Below are 20,939 nucleotides of genomic sequence, written 5' to 3'. Positions count from 1 at the left end.
TTAAAAATGTGTTATGGAGTAATATGTTGAATTTTATTTAAAAAATCTACTGAAGATAAATGATCAAATTCATAGAAAGAAGCAAACTATTAAAACTGACTTAAGAAATAAAAAAATATGAATAGACCTATAGTAAATAAAGAGATTGAATCAGTAATCAACAAACTTCCCACAAAGTAAGTTAAGTCCAAGCCTAGATGGTGTCACTGGTGAATTCTACCAAATCCTTGGAGAGTTCCATGGACTGTGTATTCCATGGGGTCGCAAAGAGTCGGACATGACTGAGTGACTTTCACTTCACTTCACTTAAAGAATTAACAGCAGTCCATTACAACTCTTGCAAAAACATAAGAGGAGGGACAACATATCAACTCATCTATGAAGCTGGTATTACTGTACTACCTAATCTAAACAAAGACATCACAAAGAAAAGAAAACTACAAAATAATATTCATTATAAATATAGATGTAAAGATCTTCAACAAAATGCTTACTCAACAAAATGCTTTCCAGTAACCTGTAGAAAGTCTTCTACACAATGAACAAGTAAAACTTTCCCCAAGAATGTAAGATTAGTTTATCATATGAAAATCAGTTTAATATAACCATGTTAAAGACCAGAAAATCCATGATAATCTCAATCACTGCTGAAAAAGAATTTAATAAAAATCCAATACCCTTTTGTGGTAAAAACTCTCAATAAAATAACAATAAAAGGGTTCTTTCTCAATCTAATAAAGTATGAGTACAAAAATTCACATCATACTAATTGTGGAACCCTGACAGCTCATCCCTTAAGTTCAGCAACAAGATAAGGATGTCCACTTTCATCACCTTGTTCAATGTTGTATTGGAGCTACTGGCCAGAGGAATTAGACAAGAAAAAAAAAGGCATCCAGTTTTGAAAGAAAGAGGTAAAACTGTCTTTATGTGGAGATGACATAATCTTGCATATACAAAATCTTCAGGAACCCAAAGTGGGTGGGGAGGGGAACCTTTTAGAGTAATTAAAATTCTTTTCAACAAGTTTTTCAGACACAAGACCAACATACAAAAATCCGTTGGACTTCTGTACACTCAGTTCAGTTCAGTTCAGTCTCATGTCTGACTCTTTGCGACCCCATGAATCGCAGCACACCAGGCCTCCCTGTCCATCACAAACTCCCGGGGTTTACTCAAATTCATGCCCACTGAGTTGGTGATGCCATCCAGCCATCTCATCCTCTGTCGTCCCCTTCTCCTCCTGCCCCCAATCCCTCCCAGCATCAGGGTCTATTCCAATGAGCCAACCCTTTGCATGAGGTGGCCAAAGTATTGGAGTGTCAGCTTCAGCATCAGTCCTTCCAATGAATACCCAGGACTGATCTCCTTTAGGATGGACTGGTTGGATCTCCTTGCAGTCCAAGGGACTCTCAAGAGTCTTCTTCAACACCACAGTTCAAAAGCATCAGTTCTTAGCAATGACTAAACCAAAAAATAAATTAAGAAAAAAATCCATTTACAATAGCATTAAAAACACAATATTTAGTAATATGTATCAAAAGAAGTGTAAACTTTTACATTGTAAACTGCAAAGCAATGTTGAAATAAATGAAATGAGTTTTAAATAAGTGAAAAGACATCCTGTGTTCATGGATTGAAATACTTAATCACTTATATTGCTAAGATGAAAATACTCCCCAAATTGACCTACAGTTTCAAGGCAATCCTCATCAAAATCCCAGCTGACTTCTTTGCAGAAAGTAACAAGATAACCCTTAAAGTAGCATGGAAATTCAAGGACCCAAATTTCTCAAACAATTTTGATAAAGAAGAAAAAATGAAGGACTCACACTTTGATATTTCAAAACTTACTGCAAAGTTAAGGTAATTAGAGAGTTTTTTTACTGGCATAAAGGTATACATAGAGATCAACAGAAAGGAATCAAACTCTTACATTTCTGGTAAGAAATAACATCTCACATTTAACATCAATGATTTTCAAGATAATTCAATTGGGAAAAAGTAGTGTTTTTAGTAATTACAAAATGAACTTGGACCTACTATCTCACAGCATACATAAAAATTAACTCAAAATATATTGTAAATCTAAATGTAAGAGTTAAAACTATAAAATTCCTAAAAGAAAATATAAGAGTAAATCCTTATGACCTTAGAGTATAATAGCTTCTTAAATATGACATTAAAAGCATAAAAGCAACCAAAATATATATACATAGATAAGCTGGACTTCACCAAAATGAAAAACTGTTGTGCCTCAAGAGAAACCATTAATAAAGTGAAAAGACAATACAAAGAATCTAAGATGATACTTGCTAATTTTATACCTGATAATGATCTAATATCCAGAATGTGTAAAGAACATTCAAAACTTCTTATACAATAAAAAGATAAATAACCCAACTAAAAATCTGGCAATGCAATTGAAGACATTTTTCCAAAGTACATATGCAAATGGAACAAGTGCATGAAAAGATGCTAAATATAGTTGGTCATTAGGAAAATATATACAAAAAGCATAATATGATACTTTTTCACTAGGATAATTGCAACAAAGAAGATGGACAATCACATGTTTGTGAAATGTGGAGAAACTGGAACACTCATTCATTGCCAGAAGGAATGTAAAATGGTGCAGTCACAATGGAAAATGGCGTGTCTGTTACTCAGAAAGATAAATCTAGAGTTAGCCTATGACCCAGGAATTCCACTTCCAGGTATATATCCAAGATAATTGAAAGCACATTTTCACACAAAAATATGTATACAAATGTTCACAGTAACTTAACTCATAATGGCCCCAGTATGGAAAAAGAAAAATAAATGTTTGTTAATCAATGCATGGATAAACAAAATGCTGTATGTGTATATAATAGAATAATATTTGGCAATAAATATAGGGTTATTGTTGATACATGGTACAACATGGATGAACCTACATATGGTGTATGATTTCATTCATATAAAATGTTCAGAAGAGGAAAATCCATAGAGACAGAAAGTAGATTAGTGGTCACCAAGTACCTGAGGAGGAGTAATTGGGGAACGTCTGTTAACGGGTACAGAATTTCTTTTTAGGGTGATGAAAATGTCCTGTGACATAGTGTTTTGCATGATATATGAATATACTAAAAGTCACTGAATTGTGCAGTTTAAATAGGTGAATTTTTTTGTATGTGAATATCTCAGTAAAAAAACTAATAATAATCACATACTTCTTATACTGTTTTTTAGTTTACAGTTTCATAGGTACAACCAGAAGTGGAACTCCTTTCAGACCATGTTTTGCTACCATTCCCTTTTTAGACAACTGAGTGTAAAGAAGTTTACACTTCTTTACATCTGCCATCTTTCTTTGCATCTGCCACAATTATAGCCAAGAAGAGTAATGTAGATGACACCAAATCACTGCTGTTCTTTTTACATTAGAGATGCTGAATAATAAAATCTTCCATCATTGGTTGTAAAAGAATAAATAAGAAGAAAATTATAACATGGTTCAACACATAAAGACTTTAGAATATCCTATACTTATATTCTCTTTCCTTCTTATAACTTTAAATATGCTAACAAAAATATTGTGTTGATCTGTGCTGTCACTGTATGTCTGTAGAGCCCATTTGCTCATATATTAAAATAAAGTTACTCCTATGGCCTGCTCTTCAGGTTTGTCTTAAGGGATATTAGCTTATCAAAAGTACCACATGTTTTAACCATGATTAACTTTTTTAAGTTTTTCCAGTCAAGATAATCATGAATTGTCAATAGTGCCAGACCTTTGCAGTTAAAGACACAGGATTACCTTAATCTCCAGAAAATTCCCACAGTGTGTTATGATCCACACTGTTTCAGAACAAGGAACTCAAGGCACCATGCAAGCAAATGAAAAAGATGGGGTAATGAGAAATTAATTCATGGAGACTTCAGTCTCTCTAAGGAAAGGCAGAAGGCCAACAGGCTGTGTTCTAAAGGAATACAGTGGATTGATTTTGATCAGGTATCCTTCTATTTGCCCATCTGTCCATGCATCCATCCATCCCTTTATTCAGTATTCACTATGTCATAGGCACTAAACTAGGAAAGAAACATTATTCAATAACTTGGGAGGCCAGAGTTGGAGGGGGAAAGACATTACGTCAGGAATCAGTAATTTTGAAGCTAAGCAGATATGTTTCCAAATAATAAATCCATTATTGCAACACCATGTCAATAATCACAGAAAATTAACCAAGATGATCACATGGATCACAGTCTTGTGTAACTCAATGAAACTATGAGCCATGTCCTGCAGAGCAATCCATAGAACAGACAGGTCATGGTGAAGAGTTGACAAAACATGGTCCACTGGAGAAGGGAAATAGAAAAACCACTTCAGAAGTCTTGCCTTGAACAAGAATACTGAACAGTATGAAAAGACAGAAAGATATGACATTGGAAGATGAGCCCCCCAGGTCAACAGGTGTCCAATATGTTACTGGGCAGGAGTGGAGAAATAACTCCAGAGAGAATGAAGAGGCTGAGCCAAAGTGGAAATGACACCCAGTTGAGGATGTGCCTGGTGGTGAAAGTAAAGTTCTATGTTGAAAAGAATAATACTGCATAGGAACATGGAATGTTAGGTCCATGAATCAAGGTACATTAGATGTGACCAAACAGGAAATGACAAGAATGAGCATTGACATTTTAAGATTCAGTGAAGTAAAATGGACAGGAAAGAGAGAACTTAATTCAGATGACCATTATATCTACTATTGTGGGCAAGAATCATTAGAAGAAATGGAATAGCCTGCATTATCAACAAAAGTATGAAATGCTCTCCATGCATTTCCCAGGCAAACCATTCAACATCAGAGTAATTCAAGTCTATGTCACAATGACTAATGTCGAAGAAGCTGAAGTCAAATGGTTCTACAAAGACCTTCAAGACCTTCTAGAACTAACACCAAAAATAGATGTCCTTTTCATTACAGAGGACTGAAAGGCAAAAGTAGGAAGTCAAAGAATACCTGGAGTAACAGGCAAGCTTGGCCTTGGAGTGCAAGATGAAACAGGCAAAGGCTAATAGAGTTTGCCAAGAGAACAAACTGATCATAGCAAAGGCCAACTTCCAAGAACACAAGAGATGACTCTACACATGGACATCACCAAATGGTCAATACCGAAATCAGATAGACTATATACTTTGCAGCTGAAGATGGAGGAGCTCTACACAGCAAAATTAAAAAAAAAAAAGAAAGAAAGAAAGAAAAGAAAAAATACTGGGAGCTGACTGTGGCTCAGGTCATGAGCTCCTTATTGCAAAATTCAGACTTAAATTGAAGAAAGTAAAATGGCCTAAAGAAAGTATTTAGGTCATTTAGGTATGACCTAAATCAAATCCCTTATGATTATACAGTGGAAGTGACAAATAGATTCAAGGGATTAGATCTGATAGACAGAGTGCCTGAATAAATATGGACAGACGTTCGTGACATTGTACAGGATACAGTAACCAAAACCATCCACAAGAAAAAGAAAAGCAAGATGGCAAAATGGTTGCCCGAGGGTGCCTTACATATGCCTGGGAAAAGAAGAGAAACAAAAGACAAAGGAGAAAGGGAAAGGTGTACCCAACTGAATGCAGAGTTCCAAAGAACAGCAAGGAGAGATAAGAAAGCCTTCTTAAGTGAACAATGCAAAGAAATAGAGGGAAACAACAGAATGGGAAAGACTAGCGATCTCTCCAAGAAATTAGAGATATCGAGGGAAAATTTCAGGCAAAGATGGGCACAATAAGGACAGAAATGGTATGGACCTAAGAGAAGCAGAAGAGATTAAGAAGAGGTGGCAAGAATATACAGAACTCTTCAAAAAAAGTCTTAATGACCCAGATCACTACAGTGGTGTCGTCACTCACCAAGAACTAGACATCCTGGAGTATAGATTCAAGTGGGACTTAGAACACATTACTATGAACAAAGATAGTGGATGGGATGGAATTCCAGCTGAGGTATTTCAAATCCTAAAAATGATGCTGTTAAAGTGGTGTATTCAATATGTCAGCAAATTTGGGAAATTCAGCAGTGGGTACAAGACTAGAAAAAGTCAATTTTCACTCCAATCCTAAATAAGGCCAATGCCAAACAATGTTCAAATTACCACACAATTGCTCTCATTTTACACACTAACAAGGTAATCCTCAAAAATCTTTCAAGTTAGGCTTCAACAGTACGTGAACTGAGAAATTCCAGATGTACAAACCGAATTTAGAAAAGGCAGAGGAACCATAGATGAAATTGCCAACATTCACTGGGTCAGGGGAAAAGTTAGAAAATTCCAGAAAAACATTTGCTTCTGCTTCATTGACTACTCTAAAGACTTTGACTGTGTGGATCACAGCGAAGTGTGGAAAATTCTTAGAGACACGGGAGTATCAGACCACCTTACCTGCCGCCTGAGAAACCTGTATGCAGGTCAAGAAGCAAACTTTAGAACTGGACATGGAACAAAGAACTGGTTCAAAATTGGAAATGGTGTACATTAAGGCTATATGTTGTCATATCCTGCTTATTTAACTTATATGCAGAGTGCATCATGCAAAATATCAGGCTGGATGAATCACAAGCTGGAATTAAGATTGCTAGGACAAATATCAACAACCTCAGTTATGCAGATGACACCACCCTTATGGGAAAAAGTGAATAGGAACTGAAGAGCATCTTAATGAAGGTGAAAGAAGAGAGTGAAAAAGCTGGCTTAAAACTCAGCATTCAAGAGGCTAAGAGCATGGCTAATAGATGGAGAAAAAATGGTAAAAGTAGCAGGTGTTATTTTCTTCGGCTCCAAAATGACTGTGAATAGTGACTGCAGCCACAAAATTAAAAGATACTTGCTCTTTGGAAGAAAAACTATGGCAAATCTATACAGTGTATTAAAAAGCAGAGACATCACTTTGCCAACAAAGGTCCATGTAGTCAAAGCTATGGTTTTTCCAGCTGTCATGTACTGATGTGAGAATTAGACCATAAGAAAGCTGAGCACTGAAGAACTGATGCTCTTGAACTGTGGTGCTGGAGAAGACTCTTGAAAGTCCCTTGGACAGCAAGGGGATCAAACCAGTCAGTCCTAAAAGAAATCAACCCTGAAATTCACTGGAAGGACTGAGGTTGAAACTGAAGCTCTGATATTTTGGCCACCTGTTGGGGTGAGCTGACTCATTCAAAAAGACTCTGATGCTGGGAAATATTCAGGCAAGAGGAGATGGAGGCAGCAGAGGATGAGTTGGTTGGAGGGTGTCATCCACTGAATGGATATCCGTTTGAGCAAACTCTTGGAAATCATGACAGATAGGGGCTTTTGGCATGCTTGGTGTTCATGGGGTCACGAAGAGCCGGACATAACTGAGAGACTGAACAACAACAAAATATCAATAATAGGATGCCAAAAGATGTCAAGCTCTGTGATTCCTCCTTGTTCTTTAACCCCATTTAACCTTCACAGAATGTAAGATGTGTGTTATATTTTCCAAATAAAGAACATGATGATCAAGAAATTTAAGTAATTTACAGAGGATATAATGTGGATTCCAACTCCAAAGCCCACAATCTTTCTATTATGCCATCCTGCACACAAGATTCCCTCATTACATGGTGAGGCAACCTTATCCAAGCTGAAGTTCTAGGCAGAGATATAATCCCAGAGGAGACAAAGTTTGCTATGTAGCAAAAATGAGGCCATCAACTTGTAAGTTACCTAGCACATCCACATACTAGAAATCAAGTCTCACCAATGGGTCAGCTAAAGCCACTGATGCTTGGCATCTGCTGGTCCAGGTCATATCAAGAACTAGGGCGAGGAGATCTCAGTGAGGGAAGAGCATAATTAATTCCAACTGAAAGAGTTTGAAATTATGACCCATTACAAACAAAGCCTGAGACACAATTGCCTGTATATACAATACATATAGCAATGCTCAAATCCTATATGAAATGTCTTCTAGTATTAATAGGGACATTTACCTCTCTTCCTCCAATGTAGAAACAATGCCTCTTCAAGCTGGAAGCCAAAGAGTAAATGCTTAACTTATTTGCTGGTTACAATGAATATTGTTTGATAACTCTAAATGAGGATAGCAGACATTAATGTTATATACAAGCCTTTGAGTTGAAAACAGAAATATCAGCATAGGCACAATCTCCTAATTTTCTCACCTTTGCTGTACATTAGTTGGTTAATGGACTTGAGCCAGTATATCTACATAGTCTAAACAAAGCGGATAATTGTGCAATTATCTGATGAATTTAAACACTAAAGAAAGTAACTTTGGATAATTAAGATTTTGTTTGAAACTATCAGAACATCTTTCTTTGGGGAAAAGTCATGAAGACCAAAGTGGAAGTAGGTGTGCATATATGCCTTCCCCATTGCATTACATACAGCCTGAAAAGACAGCTGGGCTAAGAGAGAGATCCAAACTTCCTGGCTGTTTTCTTTTTTTTTTTTTTTTCTTTTTTTTTCTGGCTGTTTTCTATAAACTACACGTTTAGGAATCCTTCTCTGCTGCCTTCATTTGGAGCTAAGAAACAAATAAAATTATGAAATGGTATCATCTTAGGATCAACCCTTTTCTAGAAGCTTAATATTTAAGATTCTAGAGAGAAGCAGTCCCCCTTGCTTGGTGTAATCTGGTGTGATGTAAGCCTTATATTTTTAATGATGTACTGTGTCAAGGTAGTAGCAGGACCTACCGTGGAGCTTCTTTGGTTGAAGAAACACCAGCCCCTAATATGACACAATAAATATGGTGGTTGGGATCTAGATGTAGCTATATAGCATTGGCCCAAAACTGGTTGCCATGGAGCTTTGAGGGCAGTTAACTGCTTTGCAAATGATCAGACTTGAACAGGCTAACTCTTATCTATAAATAATATTATCCATGTTCAATAGATGGAATAACTGAGGCACAGAGAGATTAACTAGCTCAAAGTCAAAGAGATGATACTTCTGGGCCAAATCCCAGGTCTGTTTCGCTCCAAAATTGCTATACTCTAATGACTTCATAGAGGGTTTCCCCGGTGGCTCAGTGGTAAAGAACTTGTCTGCCAATGCCGGAGACGCAGTTTCAATCCTTGGGTCGAGAAAATCTCCTGGAGAAGGAAATAGCAACCCACTCCAGTATTATTTTATCCTTACTTGGGAAATCCGATGGACAGAGGAGTCTAGAGGGCTACTGTCTGTAGTATCACAAAGAGTTAGACATGACTTAGCAACTTAGCACTAACAACAACAATGACTTCATACACCCCAAAAACAATTCCCACAAAATTGAAAATAAGATATATCTTTATATAATGCATTACCTCAATTGGGGCTGTTTTCATTGTAATAAGGAGTAGACAGCTCAGTTCCCTGCAGTTGGCATTCCTCTATAATCACATCATAGATTATCCAGGCATGACCAACCCACTGGACCAGAAGGACCTAACCTGTCAAACAATGTAGCAAACACTTTCCTTCAGCATTGAAATAAAAAATAAGAATTAAAATCAGATACAGAGAGAATGGAATATGTTGTATTCTTATACAAGGCATTTACCTGAATTATTCAAGTAGTAGTATGACAAATAGATGGGGAAACAGTTGAAACAGTGGCTGACTTTGTTTTGTTTTTTTTTTTGGTGGGGGGAGGGAGTACTCCAAAATCACTGCAGATGGTGACGGCAGCCATGAAAAAAAAAGACACTTACTCCTTGGAAGGAAAGTTAAGACAAACCTAGACAGCATATTAAAGAGCAGAGACATTACTTTGCCAACAAAGGTCCATCTAGTCAAGGCTATGGTTTTCCCAGTGGTCATGTATGGATATGAGAGTTGAACTATAAAGAAAGCTGAGCACTGAAGAATTAATGCTTCTGAACTATGGTGTTGGAGAAGACCCTTGAGAGTCCCTTGGACTGCAAGGAGATCTAACCAGTCCATCCTAAAGGAAATCAGTCCTGAGTGTTCATTAGAAGGACTGATGTTGAAGCTGAAACTCCAATACTTTGGCCACGTGATGCAAAGAGCTGACTCATTTGAAAAGACCCTGATGCTGGGAAAGATTGAGGGCAGGAGGAGAAGGGGATGACAGAGGATGAGATGGTTGGATGGCATCACCAACTTGATGGACATGAGCTTGAGCAAGCTCTGGGAATTGGTGATGGACAGGGAGGCCTGGCATGTCGCAGTCCATGGGGTCGCAGAGTCAGACACGACTTAGCGATTGAACTGAACTTACTGAGTATTCAAGTAGTATGCACATATTAATTCAAATAATTTCAAAGTCAAAATATAAATTTTAGCATGTTTTCATGGATCAAAATAGACTGAGTATTGGAAATTCTATATGGTAAAATGTTAAACTTTATGTGATAAAGCAAACTTCCCATTGACCAGGCAGTTCACAGTCAATTTCAACTATTGAACATTACTTTATATCAACACAGTTTATATACTCTTTCAAAAACATTAGTCAAAACCTAAACAAGAGAATATTAATGAAGTTGCATTTCTGCCAACATTTAATAAAGACTTTTTACAACTTCAATAACCAGTTAGCAAGAAACTACATAACAAAAGTTGGATAGGAGAGTGGTTAGGGATGAATATAAATTCTGAAAAAGTTTACTAGCTTCTAGGACCTCCTAAGGAATAAAAAGCTCAAAATTATGCATCTATATTTGGTGTGAGATGTATACCTGGTGTGAGAAACATAACAAATATCCAAGTTATAATACTTTGCTCTAAATTGAGAAATGAAGAGTTTTGAGTGATTATATTGAGATCTTTTCATATGAAGGGGGAATGTTATAGAACTTTCATATTAGAACCTATTTTCCAAGAACAGCTCAGAAGTTCTCTTCTGGAAAATTGTGGCTAAAGAATTTTTTAAAAAAAATAAAACATCTTGATTTGAAAAGCAGAGCAAGAAATAAATCACACATAAATTTCAAAAATGAGAGAGAATTATGTCATATCTAATACCAAGTGGCAATAGCAGGACACTAGACTGGGCAAGAATTAGTATGAAAGATTGCCTGGTTTAAATGGCAATTAAGGATTTAATGGGAGAAAGTAATCAGGAATATGGGTGATCTAGCCAGTAAAAGAGTATTAAGTGGGTAATACAGTACTCAAAATATATCCTGAATATTCATGAGTTGATCTTATTGTGAATTATCTACACAGTGACATTTTCAAGTAGGAAAACATTTGACTAAAAGAAAGTGGTTCCTGAGCTTCTGAACATTATAAAATTCATACTGTAAAGGAAGAAAAATTTATTGCTTGAGTAAATGATGAATAGTTGAATAAAATGTTGGAGAATAGGGGCTGTAACATTTAAAATAATAAGTTACCATTTTGGGAAAACCCATACATTTTGATAGATTCAGAAAACACATGAAAAGTTTTTGGTTTAAAAAGATAGAATATCTTCCTTCCTAGTCTTTCAAACATTTGTGCATATACTTGTTCACTTAAGAGAATTGCTTTCATTAAAAATTGGAAAAAGCTACAAAGAAGTCTCAGATAACAACAACAACAACAAAAAATCTTGTCCACATTAAGAAAAGACTGTCCTTTTGCTCTCATGAAGCTATCTGGAAGGAAGCAAACAAATTACAACAGGAGCAGAAGCAGCAGCAAAAGTCCAGTCAGGAAAAAATAGGATTAAGTTAGGAAAATGACATCATTTCAGAGCCCCCAGTAGATATGGAAATCAAGAGAACTCAAATACATGCAGGTGAAACGTTGGCTGCACTTAACTCATGCAAAAGAACCTGCTGAGAAAATGCATCAAGTTTGACCTGAATTAGCCAAACAGGCTGTCTTAAGCTGTGTCTTCATGTCAGCAACTGGTATGAGAAGATGAAATAAATATATATGTAGTTTGTTGCCATAGAACTTCTTTATGAACATACTGTCAACACCATTTGCTTTTATTTCTTGGCCCAAAACATGACAGTCAGTCAAACTGAGTGGTTTTCCCAGGTACATTTGTTTTTCTTTAGAAAGTAGCTAACTTTGGTTTCTGGGTCTGTAGGAGGTGATGTTCCAGCTGAGAGGAGTTCACAAGCCCACCATTTTTTCCTGAAGCTTCATCTCACAGAGGTGCTAATGACTACCCCCATCCAACTTCTCTTTCTTTTTTGGCATCATAATCATGGTTACATTCAGCATCCAAGATTTAAATAAAGGAGCACTCCTCCAGCAACTTAATAGAAAGAAAAATCTTGATCATAGCCAAAGAAACCCTGTCACCTTCAGCCTCCAAAATAAAATCCAACCTTTCCCTCATTCATATTAATTGAATTTGGGGTTCACTCTAAGTTCTGTGCACTGCCAAGAGGAAAAAAAGTACCTTCCCACCCCATTCCCCCTAAATTTTATACATAAGTTTGAGATTTAAAAATCTCAAAAGTTATTGTGAAGATGAATCAAACTTAAAGATATTAAAACTTAACAGAACTCCAAACACTCCTCCCTTCCATCAAAAGTAAAATTTTTGGTTCGTTTGCTTCCTGGGGAAAAAAAGTACATGATCACTAGGGAGATGGATACTTATAATTAATACACCCTGTGAATGTCAGCTTCAGCATAACTTTTCCCTCCACACTTGTCATGGTGTCGCATTCATCCTTGAGGGATCCATCAATTCACACGGAAGCATCAGGAGGCCAGAAGGAAAGTTTGTCTTCATTTCTACCTTCTTTCCAAGGTTAACTACCTTCAGATCACATTCAGACTAAAATAAGGAACTCGAGTTTTTTTTTTTCCTAGGGTTTTAGTTCTTAAAGTAAAAAGAAAGGAAAGAAAAATTAAGCCTAAAATGAGTGTGATGCATAGTCATGATGGTCAAAGCAATACTCAAGCTATTGCAGTATTGGTGACCTTGAGTTATAACAATTTATGACTGTGATCTGTAAAAGATCTGGTGAAATGTACAACAGCGATATCTTCATATACAATGATAGACCCATATATCTCTATTAGTGAACAAATCTGTAAATACAGAGTCATGAAATGGTAAAATACAGAAGTGATAAAAGGTGCTGATTATAACAAAGCAAGGACAGTGAGGCTACACTGAAGACTGAAGCCTAAACGGGACGATCCATCTGCTGCTCAGAAAGTGTGAGTACAACAGAAGCAGAGCACAAGATGACCTCCTCTATTCTCTCCGCTACCTTTGTATTTTTATCCCCGAGTATTATACTGGTCTCTCCCTGTGCATAGCACTAACAATCCTTGGTATTATTTTTACTTATGTTTCTGTGAGCCTCAGTTTAGCTTGGGACTTAGATTTCTTGAAACTCTTTTTTTTTAGTTTTTTATTGTCTAATTTTATTTTTCTCTTTTCCACCTACTCTTAGCCCTTTTTTCCCTTCTTTCTTCCATCCTTTTAATCGTTGACTCCATCTGATCTTAAAACCTGCACACATTTTCTGTAAAAGACTCTTCATGCTCTGAATATATCATCTGGACTTTATTTTCAGACTTTCCCATCCCCCTTTCAGCCACATGACTGCCTCAGCACTACTCTGTGTTTGTTTAATCTGAGGAATGAAGAGACTGCCAGTTTCTTCTATGTATTAGTCCTTTCCTGCCCCTTTCTCTGACTCTGCTTTTTCTATGCCTTGATACTCCATCACCAGCATGGACTACAGCCTCAGTTATTCTTCCTGGGTTTATCCCTGGCCTTGACAACATTATCCTGTGCCATTTCTGACTCCATGCCCCACCACCAACAAAAAACCCTATATGGCTCTGAAACAGAGTTAATCAATCCTATACCCAGCTTAACTCCCCTTCTGCAGGGTCACATTTTTTCTTAGAACCAGTATAAAAATCTTCACAAATTCAGGTTACAAATCTGGTCAAACAGAGAGGGCTGACTAGAGACTCAATTTGCCTGCAGAATAGGAATTCAGTATTTCAGCCTTGAGATTCTCTTCTTCTAAATATTAAAAAGAAAAGCCTAGGAGGTATACACAGTCCCCAGATTGGATCATCCCACCTTCTACTCCTAGACAGAATCTATTAAGTCCTCTTGCTGACATTATTATTGGTTTTTTTTTTTTTTTTTGGTCATCATTCAGTTCAGTTCAGTTGCTCAGTTGTGTCCGACTCTTTGTGACCCCATGGACCACAGCACACCAGGCCTCCCTGTCCATCACCAACTCCCAGAGCCTACCCAAACTCATGTCAATTGAGCTGGTGATGCCATCCAACCATCTCATCCTCTGTCGTCCCCTGTCCATCACCAACTCTTGGAGCTTCTCAAACTCAAGTCCATCGAGTCAGTAATGCCAACCAACCATCTCATCCTCTGTTGTCCCCTTCTCCTCCTGCCCTAAATCTTTCCCAGAATCAGGGTCTTTTCAAATGAGTCAGTTCTTCGCATCAGGTGGTCAAAGTATTGAAGTTTCAGCTTCAACATCAGCCCTTCTGGTGAACACTCAGGACTGGTCTCCTTTAGGATGGTCTGGTTGGATCTCCTTAAAAACTGAGTATCCTGGATCAACACCTTGCTGTGGGTCTAATCAGTGACCAGGGAAGATCTGGTATTTTGGATTCTCTAAGAGAGATGTACCACATCCTTGGGGCCCTTCCCTGACCCCTCGACATCACACAGGTTCAGATGCATTTGGGTGCATTGCCATCTGCAGGTGAGGAGGGCATCTGTGGCTCACAATCCCTCCAGGCGGTTTCACTGCACCTTACCTTCTCCTTGCCCTGTCACACTTGGCACCTCTAGGTTACTATTGTCTTTTCTTACTATTTATTATGAGTTCCAGTAGGCTACTATTACTTCATCACCAAGTTGTTGTCACTTTCCTTAAAATCAAATATAGCCTGGGATATCAATCTTCTTCATTATTTGATGAAAATTAAATGGGCATGTTATGTTAAGTATGTAGTTCTTGTTGTTGTTTCGTAGCTAAGCCATGAGCTTCCCTGGTGGCTCAGCTGGTGAAGAATCTGCCTGCACTGTGGGGGACCTGGATTCAATCCCTGGGTTGGGAAGATCTCCTGGAGAAGGGAATGATTACCCACTCCAGTATTCTGGCCTGGAGAATTCCATGGCCTGTATAAGTCCTTGGGGTTGCAAAGAGTCAGACACGACTAAGCGACTTTCACAAGTCCAACTATTTTGAGAAACTCCATCACCTTTAGCCCTCCAGGCTCCTCTGTCCATTGGATTTCCCAAGCAAGAAGACTGGAGTAAGTTGCCATTTCCTTCTCTAGGGGATCTTTCTGACCCAGGGATTGAATCTGAGCCTCCTGCATTGGCAGGCAGATTCTTTACTGCTGAGGCACCAGGAAAACATGTAGCTCTTACTTTTAGCAAAATTAGCTTTAAATATATGTATATATCCCCTTTATATATATAAATATATGTATATATATATATATATATCCATTTATATAAATATATATATGTCCCTTTTATAACATAGACATTTGTTCTGTCTTCCCTCTGCATGTTTTGCAGCATATTCCTGCTACATCATTGATTCTGTGTCTAAGTCTTCTAATCTGGATTCAACTGCTTCCACCACATCCACCACCCCATTTTCCTTGATTTTTCATAGTCATAGACATTTTGAAGATACAAAACTTTATTCCTTCTCTACTTACTATACAATCTTAAGAACAAATTATGTCTTCCATTCATCAACCTTACCCTGCTAAGTCCCAACAGAGACTTTGGCAATTATATTTTGTCTATGGGTGTTTAAATATCATCATCTTCTTTCTCTTCCACTCAAAGTGATTTCTTTACTTTGAATTCCCTACATTGTCTCAGATATATCTTATCTCTGGTTTCCTTGGTCAGTTACTTTTGAAATTCAGGTTCCTGATGTTTCCATTCCCCTCTACTATACTGAAATGCAGAAAGGTCGTCCTCAAGTCCTTTTAATGTTTCCTCTGGCAGAGAGCACAATATTTCATCCATAGCAGATGAAGCTAGTGTCAGGCTTGGGGTAAAATAGACATTTAATATATCATTATACATTCTTGCAACAATTCTTGTAGTTTCCAGTATATTTTGAAGTGTCAGATGAATATATATCCTCACTGAAGTGAAGTGAAGTGAAGTGAAAGTCGCTCAGTCATGTCCGACTCTTTGCAACCCCATGTACTGTATAGATTCTCCAGGTCAGAATACTGGAGTGGGTAGCCTTTCCCTTCTCCAGGGGATCTTTCCAACCCAGGAATCAAACCCAGGTTTCCTGCATTGCAGGCAGATTCTTAGCCAGCTGAGCCACAAGGAAAGCCCATATCCTCACTAGCACCCCAATAAACACTATCTATAAATATCTATGGAAATTCTCTTATTTTTGAAGTTTGGAATGTAGATTCTGGAGAATAGACAGAGAGAATTGTTCAATAAATACAACTCTCTTCCTTTTACAACGCTCTTCCTTTTAGGCTGAGATAGCTTAATGTACCAAGCATTTAGGGCAGAGTCAAAGTATTTAGTCAAAGTATTTACTTCAAGTTGTCAGAAGCAAGAGGCTAAGGAGGAGATTAAATTTATTGCACAAAGACATGTTTTTGCATAATCTAACTAGAAATTCCTTGAAAACATACACATTCTGTTAAAACCAACACCACAGAAAATACTTAAACAGAGGGTGCTGAGTCCTTTTTGCAATTTTTCCAAGTGAATAAACTCAAACGAATTTGCACCTAGGCATCTGAGATATCCTATCACTAGCGAGTGAAAGTCCAGGAATCCAAAATTCACATTTTCAAAGGTTTGAAAGAATAATCAGACCTTATGGCTAAGGTAAATGTATATCTTGAGATTCAGGAAATTGAGCAAGCAAGATACTAACACCACTCATCACAGGAATGAATTCAATCCTAAGGCAAGAATGATTTCCCTTTGGCATCTGTGATATGCTCTTTGCCTGTGTGTAAATAAGTAAGGATCTGCAAACAACACACACCTGGTTGCCAACCGGAACCCTGCTGCCCGGGCACATTCTGATTAGAGCTAAGGTGAGGGCAGGTATTTTGTCCTCAGAAATTTTACATACAATTATTTCTTGTCATCAAGGGAATATATATCACTAGTTGATAAAATAGCCCACATGTAAAGCAAAACTGCTTCTAAAGTAACTTTGAGAAAGTTCAGAGAAGTGATGAAGATGATCTTACATAAATACTGCAATAATGGCAATACTACTGATATGAAAATAAAAATACGATTATTAACATGTCAGACTCTGCTCTATTGTCCATATCATTTAATCTTCACATGCTGACTATGAGGCAGAGACTATCATTTCTTTCACTTTCAGATCAGGAAAACATGTTAGAAGAGGCTACCTAAAGTTCAGCACAAGTTGGGACTTCTGATCTAGTTGAACTCATCACCACACTTTTCCGGGCACTTGATGTTCTCATAGTCCTTACAGAGAATAGTCCTCTGTTTAACTAGGTTTGTAGCCTGCCAGGCTCCTCCGTCCATGGAATTCTCCAGGAAAGAATAACAGAGTGAGTTGCCTTCCCCAGGGGATCTACCCGACCCAGGAATCGAACCCAGGCCTCCTGCATCACAGGCAGATTCTTTACCATCTGAGTCACTGGGGAAGTCTCTCCTTTGAGAGTTACTTGTTCAAAATCACATTTTGCTTTCTTCTAAATTTCATTTTCCTCTGTCCCACACTAGCTGCACTCCTTAGTGCAGCTGGCCTCTGCATGTCACAGGGAAGCAATATAATCAAATAAATTTATCTAAGATGTGACTGGCTGATATTTTTTGATCTTACCATCATTATGTCCACTTTGAAAAGTATAGTTGAGCGACAAACTGTGTTTAGAATCCAAACTAAGCTCTTGTAAATAGAAATCACAGTCTTTTATACAAGTTGTTTAAAAATACAGGAGGGAGACTGGAGCGCTTTTTGTTTTTGTTTTTGGCAATATGGACAAGTATTCCTTCTTGTAGTATGTTTGACCCAATATTTCTTTATTATATTCGAAAAGACCCTCTTTTAGAATAGTATTAATGTGACACATGTATTAGAGCAATTTTAATTTGAGAATATTTTCCAATGATGTTGAATTATAACTTCTGGGAAGATTGTGACGATTCCAGGAATATTTCAACAACAAAGCAAAGCAGAGACCAATGACATCCACATCGGTTTTACATAAAGATAACCAGGTGGACAGAAACATCCTGACTTTTCATCTCAGCTAGGGACTTACAGGCCCCCTGATGAAAAGGACTCAAGGCACAACATTGAGGACCACTCGATAAAGATGTTTTCCCAGCATGTGGCAGCAGTTAAAAAGCAAATAGGTTTCCGGGATATAACAAAAAGGGCTGGAAGATACCGTGGCACAATGAACAATGAAGGCTTTTTCCTTCAGAGAGACTGGACGCCTGCCATCTTACCACCTGAAAGCTAGGAGGCAGTTTGAAAGAATCCCCCGCAATGTGTCTGAGACAGCTCGAAGTGAGGATGATCTATTGTGAATGTCTGGGAAGGCGAATTACTGGCAGTCAGATGGAAGGATTCACAATTATGAAAGGCATGGTGAGAGCTGATCAGATTCTCCTTTCTACTAGGCTTCATGCTTCAAAACAACCAGAATCTCATTTTATGAAAATGCTCATCGCTGTCACTTAAGGAGACAGGAGTCTGCTTGACAGCACTGCCTACAAGGCATTGTTAGGGATACTGGCGGGGCCTCTCAGGCCACCTGACCTAGCCAGAGCTCTTACTTATGCATCCTCATAGCATAGCCCTGGAAGCTAAAAGGCATCGTGAAGACAAGTCAGACTGATTTCTAGATTAAATTCCCCTGTCCACTGCTGTGTGCTTCACCGAATGTGGTAAGCTGAGCGTGAACTTCAGCAAAGGGCTGTTGAGCAAATAAAGGCAGATAAAGAATGTTAAAGGGACCAAAAAAATTATAAATTGCAAACTGTCAGACCATCCATAGCCTCCGCCAAGTCCAAATGGCTTCATTTTCCTTTTCTAGCCTGGCCAGTCCGCTGAGTCTCTCCCACTGGTATTTTTGGGATACAATCCAGGCCATTATGAACCGATCCAACAATGTGCAGTGATCTTGAAGCTTGCAGGAAAGTTTGGGACTACTTAAATTACATCCCATTTATCTTTACCAGGGGATTGTGTATTTCTGTCAAAAGTATCCTTTGTTCTCTAGTGAGCTAACTTGCAGTAATTCTGTGATTTGGGAAAGATTTAGAGGTACAGTTCATAATAAATGCTCAGGAGTCGGTATTTCCTTTGAGTTGAATGGTCTGTCTCCTTCCATGCCAATGACTATAGGCTCTTCCCTTTTGTAATATATGGCTATTGACCCTGGATGTCTTTTCAGCTAGAATTGGAGTCCTGCTCTTTCGTCAACCTTAATGTCCACCCAAACACAGAAGACTGTTTCTGTACTCAGTCAAGCCATTTATTAATTGTTCATTTGTCTAGGTAAGTGGGTTCAAGCTTCTGTGCTTCCACATGTAACACTTCCCTTCTCTGACTGGCATTTAGCTAAAGCAATGCCTTAGGGAAACTGTCAAGAGTTTTCAAGAAATCAAGTGCCAGAGTACATGGTGTTGTGGTAAGAATCTTGGTCCTATAGGCAGAGGGGCTGAACTGGACACCAAGTTTCACCCTTGGTAACTGCAATTTTTAGAGACTTCATCTAGCTCAGCCTTGGTCTCCTTATCTGTGAAAAGAGGACAAGTGCCTCCCCCCGGGGACCAGCAGAGTACCCAACGTGATACACGTGAAGGTTATTTCACATGATGCTCTGCATTGAGTAACTCTTTTTCTGCTGCTTTTCCTTGCTTTACTCCTTTCCTAGCCTCTCTCTTCTTCTTTCCTTCTTTCCTGCCTTCCTTCTTTCCTTTTTTCCTTACTTTCTTCTTTCTTTCCTTCCTTTTTTTCTGAAACTCATTATGCCTGGACTGTACTGTACTCTCTATACCCTCCACTCTTGCCAGGAAGGTCTGTTAGTAAAGCCTATACTCACAACATCTGCTCCTATAAACATTTTGCTTACATGGCTCCCTGATCATGTTGGCAATCACCTCTCTGTGCCCCAAATGCTGTTCCAATACTGCTCTTCCTTTAAGATTCTGCTCCGGTCTCACCTTCATTATATACTATTGATGAGCCTACCCAGTACTCAGCTCTTTCTACCTCTTAATTTTTATTATACTTCCTATGCATCCCTTTAATATAAGGTTACTCTTCTTCAAGTATTTTATTCATTTTGGTCTTGTCTTTATAGACTCTCAGTTACCTAAGGTGAAACTTATACATCTTTTGCATTCCCTAAAGCAATCATATTTGTAAGTATACTATAGGTCTTAAAACATCTTAAATGATGGGTGACTGCCAATTCTTCACTTTTATATAAACCATTTATTTCAATAGATCCTCTTATATTTCAAAGTATAGATAAAAAATGAACTTCCTTTCATATCTATTATTGTCATGCTGCTAGTTAATAATAACATATTTAGCCAAGGTTATTTTAAAGGGACAATGTTAAAAGAAAAAAAAAACCTTCTGAATAAAATTTTTATTATTGTCTATGGCTTTAAGGTTAGGATACTATAATGTCCAGTGTTGTTCTGGTAAAGGTTTAACAACCATCTTTCTGTAGAAAAGCAAAAAAGCTTAATTTGTAGTATTTTTCAGTTTAATGGTGTAAACAGTCCCATCATGACTGATTTCAAGCTTCCACAATGATGTTACAGAGGTCAAAGTAGGGAAGAAATGTGCACACCCAGCCTCCAGAACCAGTGCATGCCAGTCCCAGCTCACCATAGGAATCTTTAAAATTGGTGATAGCCTCTGTTTGAGAATATCATAAAATCTTATCTCTTTTGGCAGTTCTTAAGTAGACTCATTTAAATATCATTTCCA

This window comes from Cervus canadensis, chromosome 23 (genome assembly GCF_019320065.1).
Source record: "Cervus canadensis isolate Bull #8, Minnesota chromosome 23, ASM1932006v1, whole genome shotgun sequence".
Lineage (NCBI taxonomy): Eukaryota > Metazoa > Chordata > Mammalia > Artiodactyla > Cervidae > Cervus > Cervus canadensis.
This window is presented reverse-complemented; position numbering follows the sequence as displayed.